The following is a 17,868-nucleotide window of genomic DNA, read 5'->3' on the forward strand; positions in this document are numbered from 1 at the left end:
AAAAAATTGGAAAAAGTGGCTGCAGAAGAAGGCTTGTGGTTTTTCCCCTGAAAATGGCATCAACAAAGAGTTTGCGGTGCTAAACTCAGCAGCTTCCCAGCTTTCAGGAACAGGCAGACTTGAATCCGAAAACCCAATTTTTCAACACAATTTTGGCATTTTACTGGGGCATACCCCATTTGTGCAATTTTTTGTGCTTTCAGCCTCCTTCCAGTCAGTAACAGGAATGGTCATGAAACCAATGCTGGATCCCAGAAACCTAAACATTTCTGAAAAGTAGACAAAATTCTGAATTCAGCAAGGGGTCATTTGTGTAGATCCTACAAGGGGTTCCTACAGAAAATAACAGCTGAAAAAGAAAAATATTGAAATTGAGGTGAAAAAAACATCAATTTTTCTCTACTTTTTACTCTGTAACTTTTCCCTGCAATGTCAGATTATCGAAAGCAATATACCGTTACATCTGCTGGACTCCTCTGGTTGCGGGGATATATAGGGTTTGTAGGTTCATCAAGAACCCGAGGAACCCAGAGCCAATAAATGAGCTGCACCCTGCAGTGCATTTTCATTCTATACCGGGTATACAGTAATTCATTTGCTGAAATATAAGGAGTAAAAAATAGCTATCAAGAAAACCTTTGCATTTCCAAAAAGGGCACAAGATAAGGTGTTGAGGAGCAGTGGTTATTTGCACATCTCTGAATTCCGGGGTGACCATAGTAGCACGTGAATTACATGGAATTTCTCAAATAGATGTCTTTTTTACACACACCCCTATATTTGGAAGGAATAAATGTAGAGAAAGACAAGGGGCAATAACACTTGTTTTGCTATTCTATGTTCCCCCAAGTCTCCCGATAAAAATGATACCTCACTTGTTTGGGTAGGCCTAGCGCCCGCGACAGGATATGCCCCAAAACACAACGTGGACACATCACAGAAAACAGAGCTGTTTTTAGCAAAGTGACTACCTGTAGATTTTGGCCTCTAGCTCAGCCGCCACCTAGGGAAACCTACCAAACTTGTGCATTTCTGAAAACTAGAGACCTAGGGGAATCCAAGGAGGGGTGACTTGTGTGGCTCGGACCAGGTTCTGTTACCCAGAATCCTTTGCAAACCTCAAAATTTGGCTAAAAAAACACATGTTCCTCACATTTCTGTGGCAGAAAGTTCTGGAATCTGAGAGGAGCGACAAATTTCCTTCCACCCAGCATTCCCCCACGTCTCCCGATAAAAATGATACCTCACTTGTGTGGGTAGGCCTAGCGCCCGCGACAGGATATGCCCCAAAACACAACCTGGACACATCACAGAAAACAGAGCTGTTTTTAGCAAAGTGACTACCTGTAGATTTTGGCCTGTAGCTCAGCCGCCACCTAGGGAAACCTACCAAACCTGTGCATTTCTGAAAACTAGAGACCTAGGGGAATCCAAGGAGGGGTGACTTGTGTGGCTCGGACCAGGTTTGGTTACCCAGAATCCTTTGCAAACCTCAAAATTTGGCTAAAAAAACACATGTTCCTCACATTTCTGTGGCAGAAAGTTCTGGAATCTGAGAGGAGCCACAAATTTCCTTCCACCTAGCGTTCCCCCACGTCTCCCGATAAAAATGATACCTCACTTGTGTGGGTAGGCCTAGCGCCCGCGACAGGATATGCCCCAAAACACAACCTGGACACATCACAGAAAACAGAGCTGTTTTTAGCAAAGTGACTACCTGTAGATTTCGGCCTGTAGCTCAGCCGCCACCTAGGGAAACCTACCAAACCTGTGCATTTCTGAAAACTAGAGACCTAGGGGAATCCAAGGAGGGGTGACTTGTGTGGCTCGGACCAGGTTCGGTTACCCAGAATCCTTTGCAAACCTCAAAATTTGGCTAAAAAAACACATGTTCCTCACATTTCTGTGGCAGAAAGTTCTGGAATCTGAGAGGAGCCACAAATTTCCTTCCACCCAGCGTTCCCCCACGTCTCCCGATAAAAATGATACCTCACTTGTGTGGGTAGGCCTAGCGCCCGCGACAGGATATGCCCCAAAACACAACGTGGACATATCACAGAAAACAGAGCTGTTTTTAGCAAAGTGACTACCTGTAGATTTTGGCCTCTAGCTCAGCCGCCACCTAGGGAAACCTACCAAACCTATGCATTTCTGAAAACTAGAGACCTAGGGGAATCCAAGGAGGGGTGACTTGTGTGGCTCGGACCAGGTTCTGTTACCCAGAATCCTTTGCAAACCTCAAAATTTGGCTAAAAAAACACATGTTCCTCACATTTCTGTGGCAGAAAGTTCTGGAATCTGAGAGGAGCCACAAATTTCCTTCCACCCAGCGTTCCCCCACGTCTCCCGATAAAAATGATACCTCACTTGTGTGGGTAGGCCTAGCGCCCGCGACAGGATATGCCCCAAAACACAACGTGGACATATCACAGAAAACAGAGCTGTTTTTAGCAAAGTGACTACCTGTAGATTTTGGCCTCTAGCTCAGCCACCACCTAGGGAAACCTACCAAACCTGTGCATTTCTGAAAACTAGAGACCTAGGGGAATCCAAGGAGGGGTGACTTGCGGGGCTCGGACCAGGTTCTGTTACCCAGAATCCTTTGCAAACCTCAAAATTTGGCTAAAAAAACACATGTCCCTCACATTTCTGTGGCAGAAAGTTCTGGAATCTGAGAGGAGCTACAAATTTCCTTCCACCCAGCGTTCCCCCAAGTCTCCCGATAAAAATGATACCTCACTTGCGTGGGTAGGCCTAGCGCCGGCGACAGGAAACACCCCAAAGCGCAACGTGGACACATCCTAAATTTTGGAAAAAAACAGAGGTGTTTTTTGCGAAGTGCCTACCTGTAGATTTTGGCCTCTAGCTCAGCCGGCACCTAGGGAAACCTACCAAACCTGTGCATTTCTGAAAACTAGAGACCTAGGGGAATCCAAGGAGGGGTGACTTGCGGGGCTCGGACCAGGTTCTGTTACCCAGAATCTTTTGCAAACCTCAAAATGTGGCTAAAAAAACACATGTCCCTCACATTTCTGTGGCAGAAAGTTCTGGAATCTGAGAGGAGCTACAAATTTCCTTCCACCCAGCGTTCCCCCAAGTCTCCCGATAAAAATGATACCTCACTTGCGTGGGTAGACCTAGCGCCGGCGACAGGAAACACCCCAAAGCGCAACGTGGACACATCCTAAATTTTGTAAAAAAACAGAGGTGTTTTTTGCGAAGTGCCTACCTACATTTCTGTGGCAGAAAGTTCTGGAATCTGAGAGGAGCCACAAATTTCCTTCTACCCAGCGTTCCCCCAAGTCTCCCGATAAAAATGATACATCACTTGTGTGGGTAGGACTAGCGCCCACGAAAGGAAAGGGCCCAAAACACAACCTGGACACATCACATTTTTTTATAAAAAGCAGTGCCTACCTGTGGATTTTGGCCTGTAGCTCAGCCGACACCTGAGGAAACCTAGCAAACCAGTGCATTTTTGAAAACTAGAAACCCAGGGGAATCCAAGATGGGGTGACTTGCGGGGCTCTGACCAGGTTATGTTACCCAGAATCCTTTGCAAACATCAAAATTTGGCCCAAAAAACACTTTTTCCTCTCATTTCGGTGACAGAAAGTTTTGGAATCTGAGAGGAGCCACAAATTTCCTTCCACCCAGCGTTCCCCTAAGTCTCTCGATAAAAATGGTACATCACTTCTGTGGGTAGGCCTAGCGCCCACAAAAGGAAATGGCCCAAAACACAACGTGGACACAACATATTTTTTCACAGAAAACAGAGGTGTTTTTTGCAAGGTGCCTACCTGTGGTGTTTGGCCTGTAGCTCAGCCGGCCCCGGGGGGGGGGGGGCAGAAATGCCCTAAAATAAATTTGCCCCCCCAACCCCCACCCTCCCCCGCCGGGAGCGACCCTTGCCTACGGGGTCGCTCCCCCTGCGTGACATTGGCACCAAAAAACAAATCCCCGGTGCCTAGTGGTTTCTGCCCCCTTGGGGGCAGGTTGACCTAAACTCAGCCAATCTGCCCCCAAGGGGGGCAGAAATGGCCTTAATACAATTTGTCCCCCAGGGGAGCGACTTTTGCCTGATGGGTCGCTCCCCATCTCTAAAAAAAAAAAACAAAGAAAAAAAAAAGAAAAAAAAGAAAAATTCCCCTGGCGCCTAGAGGTTTCTGCCCCCCCCCCCTGGGGGCAGATCGGCCTAATAATAGGCCGATCTGCCCCCCGGGGGGGCAGAAATGGCCTAAAATAAATTTGCCCCCCCAACACCCACCCCCCCCCGGGAGCGACCCTTGCCTACGGGGTCCCTCCCCCTGCGTGACATTGGTGCCAAAAAACAAATCCCCGGTGCCTAGTGGTTTCTGCCCCCTTGGGGGCAGATTGACCTAAAATTGGCCAATCTGCCCCCAGGGGGGCAGAAATGGTCTAAATACAATTTGCCCCCCCAGGGGAGCGACCCTTGCCTGATGGGTCGCTCCCCATCTCTAAAAAAAGAAACAAAAAAAAAAAAAAACACAAAAAAAAAATTGCCCTGGCGCCTAGAGTGTTCTGCCCCCCCCCCCCGGGGGGGCAGAAATGGCCTAAAATAAATTTGCCCCCCCAACACCCACCCCCCCCCGGGAGCGACCCTTGCCTACGGGGTCCCTCCCCCTGCGTGACATTGGTGCCAAAAAACAAATCCCCTGTGCCTAGTGGTTTCTGCCCCCTTGGGGGCAGATTGACCTAAAATTGGCCAATCTGCCCCCAGGGGGGCAGAAATGGTCTAAATACAATTTGCCCCCCCAGGGGAGCGACCCTTGCCTGATGGGTCGCTCCCCATCTCTAAAAAAAGAAACAAAACAAAAAAAAAACACAAAAAAAAAATTGCCCTGGCGCCTAGAGTGTTCTGCCCCCCCCCCCGGGGGGCAGAAATGGCCTAAAATAAATTTGCCACCCCAACCCCCACCCCCCCCCCGGAGCGACCCTTGCCTACGGGGTCGCTCCCCCTGCGTGACATTGGCGCCAAAAAACAAATCCCCGGTGCCTAGTGGTTTCTGCCCCCTTGGGGGCAGATTGACCTAAAATTGGCCAATCTGCCCCCAGGGGGGCAGAAATGGTCTAAATACAATTTGCCCCCCCAGGGGAGCGACCCTTGCCTGATGGGTCGCTCCCCATCTCTAAAAAAAAGAAAGAACAAAAAAAAAAAACACAAAAAAAAAATTTGCCCTGGCGCCTAGAGGTTTCTTCCCCCCCTGGGAGCAGATCGGCCTAATAATAGGCCGATCTGCCCCCAGGGGGGGCAGAAATGGCCTAAAATAAATTGCCCTCCCCCCCAGGGAGCGACCCTTGCCTAAGGGGTCGCTCCCTTTGCGTGAAATTCACGCAAAGAAAAAACTCCCTGGTGTCTAGTGGTTTCTACCCCCCTTGGGGGCAGATTGGCCTCATCAAAATAGGCCAATCTGCCCCCAAGGGAGGCAGAAATGGCCAAAATATAATTTTCCCCCAAGGGGAGCGACCCTTGCCTAAGGGGTCGCTCCCCACCCAAAAAAAAAAAAAAAAAATGAAACAAAAAAAAAAAAATGGTCCCTGGTGCCTAGAGGTTTCTGCCCCCCCTGGGGGCAGATCGGCCTAATAGTAGGCCGATCTGCCCCCAGGGGGGGCAGAAAAGGCCTTCCCAAAAATATGCCCCCCCTGGGAGCGACCCTTGCCCAAGGGGTCGCTCCCTTTTGTCAATAACAATAATAAAAAATAAAAAAACCCTGGTGTCTAGTGGTTTCTACCCCCCTTGGGGGCAGATTGGCCTCATCAAAATAGGCCAATCTGCCCCCAAGGGGGGCAGAAATGGCCAAAATATAATTTTCCCCCAAGGGGAGCGACCCTTGCCTAAGGGGTCGCTCCCCACCTCAATAAAAAAAAATGAAACAAAAAAAAAAAAGAAAAAAAAAAAATGGTCCCTGGTGCCTAGAGGTTTCTGCCCCCCCTGGGGGCAGATCGGCCTAGTAAGGCCGATCTGCCCCCAGGGGGGGGCAGAAAAGGCCTTTTAAAAAAAATGCCCCCCTGGTGTCTAGTGGGGTTTCAAAAGCCGGATTGCAAGCAATCCGGCTTTTGAAACCCTCGGAGGGACTTCAAAGGGAAGGAAATACTTTTCCTTCCCTATGAAGCCCCTCCGGGCCTCCCAAGTGATTGAAAAAGAAATGCTTTTGCATTTCTTTTTCAATCGCGCTGGAAGCAGAGCTTCCAGCGCGACTAGGGAGGCCCCTGTGACAAATCAGCGCGCGCTCGCGCGCTGACGTCACAGGGGGGGGTGGGGGGGGTCGGGGTTGGAAGGGGAAGGGATTCCCCGGTCAGCCCTGACCTAGGGGGTTGGGGGGGCCGCCCTCGGGAGGAGCGCTAGCGCTTCTCCCGAGGGAAGCATTCAGGACGTAATGGTTACGTCCATGGCGCCACACGGGCGCTGCCATGGACGTAACCATTACGTCCGTGGCGGGGAAGGGGTTAAACATTCTAGCAGAATTATTTTTGGGGTTTATTCATGTGCCCAATGCCCTTGTTGATGTTTGGATTTTGGTAAGGAGCATCATAAGAACGATGTCGCAAGTGCAGTGCTCATGCTTCGACTGTTAAGCCTTGGGAGTGGGGTGCATCACTGCAGTTACAGATCGGTTGAGGCAAGTAGTCGCATTGCATTTGTGATATGCATTCACACTGCATGACCTCATGAATGGTCATCTTTGTTGGTTGTGTTGGGTTGTACATTAACCTCATTGGAACAATCATTAATCATCATGGCATGCAGATCCCTTTTCAAGCACATTGTGAGTCGTGGTGTACATTTGTTTGATGCTCAGTGCCCCTTCTGGCATTCTTAATTCGGTATGTTCAATTTCATGCCAACTTACATTTTGAATTTTAAGCTTTGACTCCATCTGTGTTCTGACTATGAGGCTATCAAGGAGGATCCATTGAATTACTGGATACCAGTTCAAGTTGGAAAAACTATTTCCTGGTTGCCTTAGTTATTTCAATGATTTCTGTGGCATCATTTTTCTCCTATGTCCTTACTGGATATGTTCTGCTTATTTGGTACTGCAAGTGGTGAAGAGAGGGACGTGTAATTGTCAAGTTAGTGGCAGAGCAGAAACATTGAACTATTCCACTTGCCATCCTTTACCAATTCATTATGACTTCCTAAAATCTCTCCATTAGCCCTTCTCAGGCATTCTGGCTGGCATGTAGAGATGCTTGCATAAAACTACCTGAATGTAAATAGTACTTTTCAAAATATTTATCTGTTGTTGAACATACTGGTGTTGTGTCAACTGAACAGAAAAAATACAATAGTTCAACATTCCTTGGGCACGGAAAGGTTGAACATTGTTAAAATAATGATAGAAAAAGGAGGCTCTGGTAATGATGATGTTTTTGATCAGGCTATTGAAGACTTTGAAAACTATTTTGCATGAATATATGCATTGGTGCCTATGAGATTTAGGTTCTTTCAGAGGAAAAAAAGAGGTAAATAATAATATGGATGAATATGTCTAAGCACACAGTAACTTTTCTCTTGATTGTAAGATTGGTGTGCAGGAAGAGCTTATCATGGGCTAGTAGTCATGCATGTAAGTGACCCTGCTATTCAGTAGAGATTATGGGTCAATGGGTATTAGAAATTAAAGTAAATTTTACCAACAATAGGAAAGGTATGGATTTATGAAAGGTGCGCCTGCTAAGATTGAGTCAAAAAGGGATGGTTGTGAATTTGTTGGTAAAGTTAAGGGCAAGGACAGTATTAAATGTTCTGAAACTTCAAAAAAGTATACAGCATTAAACAACAGGAACATAGAGGGTATTAGATGTTATTTCTGTGAGAACAAGAGTCATCTTGCACTTAGGAGGTCTTGTCCTGCACTGAAACAAAAATGTAGTTCATTGGTTGGTAAGACATTTCTCTAAAGTCTGTAAGAAAAGGAGGAATAGAGATAAATGTATTGATAAGAGGAAATTTAGTAAGGAAGAAAGAGTGCCATTTAACAGTGAATCTTTCATTGAGGACAAATACGTGTTGAATGTGGGTTCTGGTGCAGTAAGAATAAATCCTACATTCATGTTGATTATTGGTGGGGTTAGGATTCAGGTTTGCCATTTACCATCATCAATAAGAATGTGTAGAGAAATGATTTTGTGCACCCAATTGGTAATCCATTGTGTCCTTCCTATATACAACCCAGGGGGGACACTGGGGAGAAGATACCAATATAGAGTTAAGAACATTGGTTTTCAAGTATAAAAGCTGATGCACAGTTGAAAATCTTGATATTGCAAAAAAAGGCCCAACAGTTTCAGGATGGTTTGATCAAGGAAAACTTCATATTGTTATTGAGCCAAATAGTTTGGAACCAGTTTTAGCTGTTGATAAAGGTGAGGCTACTAGTAAAAGGATGTTTGTGAAATTGTTGAAAATGCATTCTTCAGTACCACTGGAAAGAATATCTAGGTTTGAACATAAACTAACTTTAAAGTATGATGTATGTCTAAACATGCACACTCCAGAAAAGTGAACTCTTTAAATCAAATGACTGCATTTACCATGATGCATTGGGGCTATTTTATGCTGGAGTGTGAGGCAGTGTGCTCCCTTTTTTGTGTGTCTAATTGAAAGCTCCCATGAGCCTATGAGCTGACGAGCTCTGGTGATGCACCTGTTCGCCTACTGAGTGGTACAAAAACCTGTGAAGACGTTCAGCGGCATTTCAAGCATTCCCTTCAGATATAATTTCTCTCTGCTGATGACAGCCGAAAGACAGAAACACGTATCCAGAGATATGGCACTTGCTGCACCTACTTAAGGTGAAAGACTTTTTGAAAAAGTTCTCTATCTTTAAATCAAGTGACACTCCAGAAAAGTGCTGTGCTTCTTTAAACTTGAGAAGTTGGTTGATTCTGGTAATATTGAACCTATTGAGTTCTCCAGATGGAATTTTCCTTTTATTGAAGCATGGAGCATCAATTCTACGGTTAGGTTGTCCATTGGCCTGCGACATTCGAATAACAGTATGAAAGTAGATACATTTCTGCTCACAACATTTTGTGAGATGTTGGCTTTGGCGAGGGGAGCAGATTTTCTCCACATCTTAGATTTCTTTACCACAACAATATATGAATTACACAGCATTTATTACTCTGGTGGGATACTTCCGGTTTAAACATATCCCTTTTAACTTAGCACCTGTGGCAACCATATATCAAAAGATATTGCTTCAGTTCTTTGTGAAGATGAAGGAGGTTAATTGCTTCCACAATTATATATTAGTATTTGGGAGGGATAAGGGGGGAAATGATAAAAGCTAACAAAAAGAAGAAAGGCCTGATAGTAGAATTCTCCAAATTTAAATTTGCAGAATCTTCTGTGTCACCTAATATATGTGGATGGGAGTTAAGACTACACCTGAATGCGTTAAAGCTATTGTGAATGCTCTAGCATGTACAAACAAGGATGAGATAGGATTCTTCCTTGGACTTTAGGGGTTTGCCGAGAGAACATTCCACATTTGACAATTGTTAAAGAGCAAAGTTGAATTTGAATGGCAAGAAAATAAAAAAAAAATATTTTGATGTCATTAAACAAGTGATTTTTTTTTTTGTACAACAAGCTGGTGGTGCTTCCAAGCCCATTCTGACCGCGGCGGTAAAGCCGCGGTCAGAAAAGGGAATCCGGCGATTTCCCGCCGGATTTCCCCTGCATGGGCTGAATCTCCATGGAGATTCCGACCCCCTTCCCGCCATCCTGTTTCTGGCGGTTTTTACCGCCAGGAACAGGATGGCGGGAACAGATGTCGTGGGACCCCTGGGGGCCCCTGCACTGCCCATGCCATATTCATGGGCAGTGCAGGGGCCCCCTAACAGGGCCCCATAAAGATTTTCACTGTTTGCATTGCAGACAGTGAAAATCGCGACGGGTGCAACTGCACCCGTCGCACCCCTGCAACTCCGCCGGCTCCATTCGGAGCAGGCTTCCTTGTTGCAGGGCCTTTCCCGCTGGGCGCCAGGGTCAGAATGACCCTCAAAGTGTCTGAAGTCTTTTAAAAGCAAACAAAGTCTCTTTCAAGCACAAAGTACCTGGTTTGAGTGAAAAATCTCCGCAAAGGGCCACAGAGGAGGAAAAGCGTGTAAAACGGGGAGTGTGCGTCAGTTTCACCCCATTGCACATGGACTTGCGTCGTTATTTTCTACGCGGGGAAGACGTTGCGTCGATTTCCGCTGTGCAGACGGGTCTCCTCTTCGGGTTGCGGGGTTTTCAGACGCCCTGGGGTCTGTGCGTGGAATCCTGGGCTTGTTGACCAGCTCTGCATCGTTCCGGTGGGCAATGCGGGGAAATTTCTCCCTCACGGCAGGCGCTGCGTCGATTTCCCCTCTGGAAGTCAGGCCGTGTCGTCCCAGGTCGGCTGTGCATCGATCTGGTGGGCCATGCATCAAAGTTCCGGTTGCACTGCAGGTGTCGCGTCGATCTTTTCCTTGCGAAGTCGAGCGGCGTCGTCCCGGTTTGGCGTGCAGTGAATTTTTTACTGCAGAACAGGCTGTGTGTCGTTTTTAGCAAGCTGTGCGTCAAATTTTCACCACACAAGGAGTCCAGCTGCAAGATAGAAGTCTTTTTGGTCCTAAGACTTCAGGGAACAGGAGGCAAGCTCTATCCAAGCCCTTGGAGAGCACTTCTGCAGCAAAGCAAGAGAGCAGCAAGACAGCAAGGCAACAGCAAGGCAGCAGTCCTCTGTAGAAAGCAGTCAGGTGAGTCCTTTAGGCAGCCAGGCAGTTCTTCTTGTCAGGGTGCAGGTTCTGGTCCTTTGTGGGAGAGCAGGCCCTCCACCCTCCCAGCCCAGGAAGACCCATTCAAAATGCAGATGTATGCAAGTGAGGCTGAGTACCCAGTGTTTGGGGTGTGTCTGAGTGAATGCACAAGGAGCTGTCAACTAAACCCAGCCAGACGTGGATTGTAAGGCACAGAAAGATTTAAGTGCAAAGAAATGCTCACTTTCTAAAAGTGGCATTTCTAAAATAGTAATATTAAATCCAACTTCACCAGTCAGCAGGATTTTGTATTACCATTCTGGCCATACTAAATATGACCTTCCTACTCCTTTCAGATCAGCAGCTACCACTTCAACAATGTATGAGGGAAGCCCCGATGCTAACCTATGAAGGGAGCAGGCCTCACAGTAGTGTAAAAAAAAGGAATTTAGGAGTTTTACACTACCAGGACATGTAAACTACCTAGGTACATGTACTACCTTTTACCCACACAGCACCGTGCTCTAGGGGTTACCTAGGGCACACCTTAGGGGTGACTTATATGTAGAAAAAGGGGAGTTTTAGGCTTGGCAAGTACTTTTAAATGCCAAGTCGAAGTGACAGTGAAACAGCACACACAGGCCTTGCAATGGCAGGCCTGAGACAAGGTTGAGGGGCTACTTAAGTGGGTGGCACAAACAGTGCTGCAGGCCCACTAGTAGCATTTAATTTACAGGCTCTGGACACATATAGTGCACTCTACTAGGGACTTATAAGTACATTAAATAGTCCAATTTGGTGTGATCCAAGGTAACCATGCTTAAAGGGAGAGAGCATATGCACTTTATCACTGGTTAGCAGTAGTAAAGTGCGCAGAGTCTAAAAACCAGAAAAAACAGTGTCCAAAAAGTGGAGGGAGGCAGGCAAAAAGTTAGGAGTGACCACCCTAAGGCTGTCAGGTCTAACATGTGTCCCCCCCAGCTGAAAGTGGGGAGAGCTTCCCGACCTCCTGGGAGCTCTCATCGTTAAGGCGGAAGTATCTGGAGAGACCATCACTATTGGCGTGGTCAACCCCGGGGCGATGTTCCACCGCAAAGTCCATCCCCTGTAGGGAAATGGACCACCTCAAGAGTTTGGGATTCTCACCCCTCATCTGCATGAGCCATCTGAGGGGCCTGTGGTCTGTCTGAACCAGGAAGTGAGTCCCAAACAGGTATGGTCTCAGCTTCGTCAGTGCCCAGACCACCGCAAAGGCTTCTCTTTCAATAGCACTCCACCTCTGTTCCCGTGGTAATAGTCTTCTGCTAATAAAGACTACTGGCTGATCTAGGCCCTCCTCATTTAGCTGTGCTAGGACCGCCCCTATGCCATGCTCTGAAACGTCTGTCTGCACGATAAATTCCTTGGAGTAGTCAAGGGCCTTGAGCACGGGGGCTGTGCACATGGCTTCCTTCAGGGAGTCAAAGGCTCTCTGACAAGCCTCTGTCCAAATCACCAACCTAGGTTGCTTTTTGGATGTGAGTTCTATCAAGGGTGTCACCATGGTTCCATAGCCCTTGACAAATCTTCGGTAGTACCCAGTGAGGCCTAAGAAGGCTCTCACCTCTGTTTGGGTTCTAGGGGGTTGCCAGGCCTTGATAGTTTCAATCTTGGCCTGGAGTGGTTGCACCTTGTCACCACCTACTAGGTGTCCCAAGTACACCATGGAACCCTGCCCAATCTGGCACTTACTGGCCTTGATGATCAGGCCTGCCTGTTGCAGGCGCTGAAGCACCTCCTTGAGGTGGAGCAGATGTTCCTCCCAGCTGTCACTGTAGACGGCAATGTCATCCAGGTAGGCTGCGCAGAAGGCATCCTTGCCAGCTAGGATCCCGTTAACCAACCGTTGGAAGGTAGCGTGGGCATTTTTCAACCCAAAGGGCATCACCCGGAATTGGTAATTGCCCTCAAGTGTGGAAAATGCTGATCTCTCTTTAGCCCCCTCAGTCAAGGAGATCTGCCAGTACCCTGATGTGAGATCAAAAGTACTGAGGAATTTGGCAGCGCCTAGCCTGTCTATGAGCTCATCAGCTCGGGGGATGGGGTGAGCGTCAGTCCGTGTGACTGAATTGAGACCCCGGTAGTCCACACAGAACCTAGGTTCTGGCTTGGCACTGGGGGCAGCAGCCTTGGGTACCAGCACCACAGGGCTGGCCCAGGGACTGCTAGACTTCTCCATAACCCCTAGAGCCAACATCTTGGAGACTTCCTCTTTGATGCTGGCCTTCACCTTGTCTGACAGCCTGTAAATTTTGTTCTTTACAGGGGGAATGTCTCCTGTGTCAAGATCATGGACACACAAGTGTGTGCGTCCAGGCGTGAGATAAAACAGGGAGGAGTACTGTTCCAGTAACTGGTAGCAGCCCCCTCTCTGGTCTAGGGTCAGGGAGTCAGAGAGACTGACACCCTCCACTGACCCATCACCTTCCTTGGCAGCGAGGAGGTCGGGGAGAGGTTCACTCTCCTCCTCCGCCCCCTCATCTGTCACCAGAAGCATGTTGACTTCAGACCTCTCAAAATGAGGCTTCAGTTGGTTGACATGGAGCACCCTTAGGCGGTTCCTAAGGGATTGGAGGTCCACTAAGTAAGTGGCCTCCCCTTTCTGCTCCTTCACTTCAAATGGGCCAGACCAGCGGTCCTGGAGAGCTCTAGGCTCTACTGGCTCCATTACCCACACTTTGTCTCCGGGTTGAAACTCTGCCAGGGTGGCCTTCTGGTCATACCAGCGTTTCATTACCTCTTGACTGGCCTCAAGGTTACTTTTGGCCACTTTCCAGAAACGGTGCATCTGGTTGCAGAGGGCCAGCATGTAGCTGACGACATCCTGAGGGGGTGCCTTTGGAGCTTTCTCCAACACCTCCTTGACAATGCTTAAGGGTCCCCTGACAGGGTACCCATAGAGGAGCTCAAAGGGACTGAACCCTACCCCCTTCTGGGGTACCTCTCTGTAAGCAAAGAGAAGGCATGGTGAGAGGATGTCCCACTTACGCCTCAGGGCCTCAGGGAGGCCTGTGATCATGCCTTTCAAGGTCTTGTTGAATCTCTCCACAAGACCATTAGATTGGGGGTGATAGGGTGTGGTGAACTTGTAGCTTACACCACATGCATCCCACATAGACTTCATGTATGCAGACATGAAGTTAGTGCTTCTGTCAGACACTATCTCCTTTGGCAATCCCACACGGGTAAATATCCCCATCAGAGTTCTGGACACCACCGGTGCAGTTACGGTCCTCAGAGGGATTGCCTCTGGGTAATGGGTGGCATGGTCCACCAAAACCAGGATGAACCTGTTGCCTAGGGCAGTTTTGGGGTTCAATGGATCAACAATGTCGATGCCCACCCTTTCAAAGGGGGTGCCAACGACAGGAAATGGAATCAGGGGGCCTTAACCCTTTTTCCTGTTTTACCACTGGACTGGCAGGTAGGACAGGACCTACAGAACGTATCTGAGTTTGTCCTCATTCTGGGCCAATAGAAGTGGGTGACAAGCCTGGCAAAGGTCTTGTCTTGCCTCAAATGTCCTGCCAGGGGAATGTCGTGAGTCAGCCCCAGTAGGAAGGTCCGTTAACACTGGGGGACCACCAGCGCACGCGCTGCCCCAATAGTCGGAACCTTAGGCTCACTGTAGAGGAGATCATTCTCCCAATATGTGTGGTGATCGCCAGAGGCTTCACCTGCTGCCTGGGCTGAGGCTTGCTTCCTCATGCCCTCTAGAGTGGGACATTCTTTCTGCGCCTTGCAGAATTCCTCCCTGGTGGGCCCACCCTCAACTTGCCAGCCAGCAAGCTCAGGTAGGTCACCTAGGGCGGCAATGTCTTCCCCAGTTGGCTCGGGGGCCTCCTCCTCAGAAACCCCCTCAACCACTGCGGGAACGTCTGGGACCGGTTTCCCGCACCCCTTGCCCCTCCTCTAGGCAGTTGTCTGGGCCATTGTTCCAGGCTCCAGACGCCCTTGACTTCCCTCTCGGGCAGCCATGGACCGTGTGGTCATGCAGACCCACTCAGGCAATACTAACATCTCCAAGTGAGACCTTAGCTCTACCTCCTTCCAGGTAGTGAGCTCAAGGTCGTTGCCTAACAGACAATCTACAGGCATGGCAGGACTCACAGCTACTTTTAGAGTACCAGAGACCCCCCCACTCAAAGGGAACCAGAGCTACCGGTAGGTGGCTCTCACGATTGTGGGTGACTATGACTTTGTGGAATGTATTTGGGATGACCTGCTCTGCTGACACCAGTTGACCCTTGGCAGTAGTCATGCTGGCTCCTGTGTCACGCAGAGCCTCCACCCTTTGCCCATTGATGGTGACCCACTGCCTATACTTGGAAGTATTGGCAGGCATGTAGGTTTTTGGCACCATCTCTGCATCCCCCAGGGACACTAGGGTTACCTCTGTCTGCTCCCCAAAACTGACTGGGACCATCTCCTCCCGAGCTCTACGCTAGCCAACCCAGGTGTCTGCTCTCCTTTGGGGGGCTGTGCCCTCTTGGGAAACTTGGAGTCGCCCTCAGAGTGCCCATACTTATTGCACTCTGCACATTGGGGTACAAACCTCCCTGTTTTATAGTCAGTAAAACCTCTCCTTTTGGAATCAGACCGGGACTGGTTACCACTACTCCCTTGGGAACTATTTTGGGGGCCTTTTGAGAACTCCTTGTTTTTAAGTTTTTCTCACCCCTCTTTCTTCCAATGGGAACCCTAACCACCTTTGTTGGTGTCCCCCTCAGATACCTTTCTGGACACTCTGGTACTAGCCTAGAGGTCCGCCTCCTCAGCAAGCTTTCTGGGATGAGTCAGCTTACTGTCTACTAGGTGCTGGCGCAACTCTGTGAAACAAATACTGAGCATATGCTCTCTCAGAATCAAATTATACAATCCTGTGTAATCATCTACTTTGCAGCCCCGCACCCATCCATTCAGTGCCTTACTGGAAAAGTCAAAGAAATCTACCGATGTTTGTGTGGACAGTTTGGTACTGTCCCTGAACCTCTGACGGTATTTCTCAGGGGTCAGCCCAAACTTGGCATGTAAAATGGCTTTCTGAAGTTTGTATTTTTTTTTATCCTTTGTGTCCAATGTGAGAAGTGTGTCCCTCCCCAATGATGGCACATAAGTCCACATAGCTGTACCCCATTGCCCTTCAGGAACCTAATGAGCCCTTAGTGCAATTTCATAAGCAGCTAGCCATTTATCTATGTCATCTCCCACCACAAAACTGGGCACCACATTTTTGGGTATACAAACCTTCTTTTCTCCAGCAGGTCCTGTCTGTATGCTGTCACCATTACTGCTGGATTCAGGCTGTTTTGCCTTAAGATCCAGCTCCTTGAGACTGAGTTCATGAGCCAACAAAAGTTTATTTTCAGCCAAGGCTCTTTCAGCTGCTTGTGCTTCTCTCTCTGCCCTTCTTTCCTCCTGTTGAGCCTCAATTTTCAGTAGTGCCATTTGCAATTGGAACTCCCTCCCCTCTCTCCTTTCCTCTGCGGTCAGGCCTTGATCAGAGATACTGCTCCCTGGTCTGGAAGGGGGCACAATTGCAGTGGTAACATCACCCACTGATGGCAAAAAATCCTCTGGGGGGCCATCTTCTGCCTCCTCCTTAGCGTCCTCCTCTAAATGGGCTTCTGCCCAGGCCCTCAGCGCCACTTGAAAGTCTTCCTTTCTGGAGGCCCATTGGGTGGGTACACTCATCTCCTTGCAGAACCCTTTTAGCTGTTTGACAGTATATGTCTCCAACAGGGCTAGGTCAAAATCCCCTGCTTGAGACCCAACCTGAGACATGTTGAGTGAGGATTTAGGTTAAGAAAATTGTCAGGAAAAACGAATTTGCAAAAAGAGATAAAAATCAAGTTGACCTTCAACTGTGGGTAGGTAGTGAAATACTTAGCTACTGTATGTCACTGCACAAATACAAGTCCTATCCCACCACTGCCACCAATGTTAGAAATGGGGTCTTTGGTTGGCAGTCAGGTTACCCCCTGTCCAAGCAAGGACCCTCACTCTAGTCAGGGTAAGTCACACACAATCCAAATTATGCTGTGCCCACCCTCTGGTAGCTTGGCACTGAGCAGTCAGGCTTAACTTAGAAGGCAATGTCTAAAGTATTTGTGCAATAAATCATACAATAACACAATATAGCACCACAAAAATACACAACACAGTGTTTAGTAAAATATATAATATTTATCTGGATATTTGCAGGTCAAAACAATAAAAGATGCAATAAGCAAATATAAAGATATCACTGGAAAGTGATATAAAGTGTCTTAAGTCTTTTAAAAGCAAACAAAGTCTCTTTCAAGCACAAAGTACCTGGTTTGAGTGAAAAATCTCTGCAAAGGGCCGCAGAGAAGAAGCGTGGAAAACGGGGAGTGTGCGTTGGTTTCGCCCCTTTCCACACAGACTTGCGTCGTTATTTTCCTTGCGGGGAAGACGTTGCGTCGATTTCCGGCGTGCAGACGGGTCTCCTCTTCGGTTCGCAGGGTTTTCAGATGCCCCGGGGTCTGTGCGTGGAATCCTGGGCTTGCTGACCAGCTCTGCGTCGTTCCGGTTGGCGATGTAGGGAAATTTCTCCCCCACGGCAGGCACTGCATCGATTTCCCCTCTGGAAGTTGGGAGTCGTTGTCCCAGGTCGGCTGTGCGTCGATCCGGTGGGCCGTGCGTCGAAGTTGCGGTCGCACTGTAGGCGCTGCGTCGATCTTTTTCTTGCAAAGTCGAGCAGCGTCGTCCCGGTTCGGCATGCAGTGAATTTTTCACCGCGGAACAGGCTATGCGTCGTTTTTAGCAAGCTGTGCGTCGAATTGTCACCACACAAGGAGTCCAGCTGCAAGAGAGAAGTCTTTTTGGTCCTGAGACTTCAGGGAACAGGAGGCAAGCTCTATCCAAGCCCTTGGAGAGCACTTCTGCAGCAAAGCAAGAGAGCAGCAAGACAGCAAGGCAACAGCAAGGCAGCAGTCCTCTGTAGAAAGCAGGTAGGTGAGTCCTTAAGGCAGCCCGGCAGTTCTTCTTGGCAGGATGCAGGTTCTGGTTCAGGTTTCTTCTCCAGCAAGTGTCTCATGTGGTAGGGCAGAG

This window comes from Pleurodeles waltl, chromosome 10 (genome assembly GCF_031143425.1).
Source record: "Pleurodeles waltl isolate 20211129_DDA chromosome 10, aPleWal1.hap1.20221129, whole genome shotgun sequence".
In the NCBI taxonomy this organism is placed as follows: domain Eukaryota; kingdom Metazoa; phylum Chordata; class Amphibia; order Caudata; family Salamandridae; genus Pleurodeles; species Pleurodeles waltl.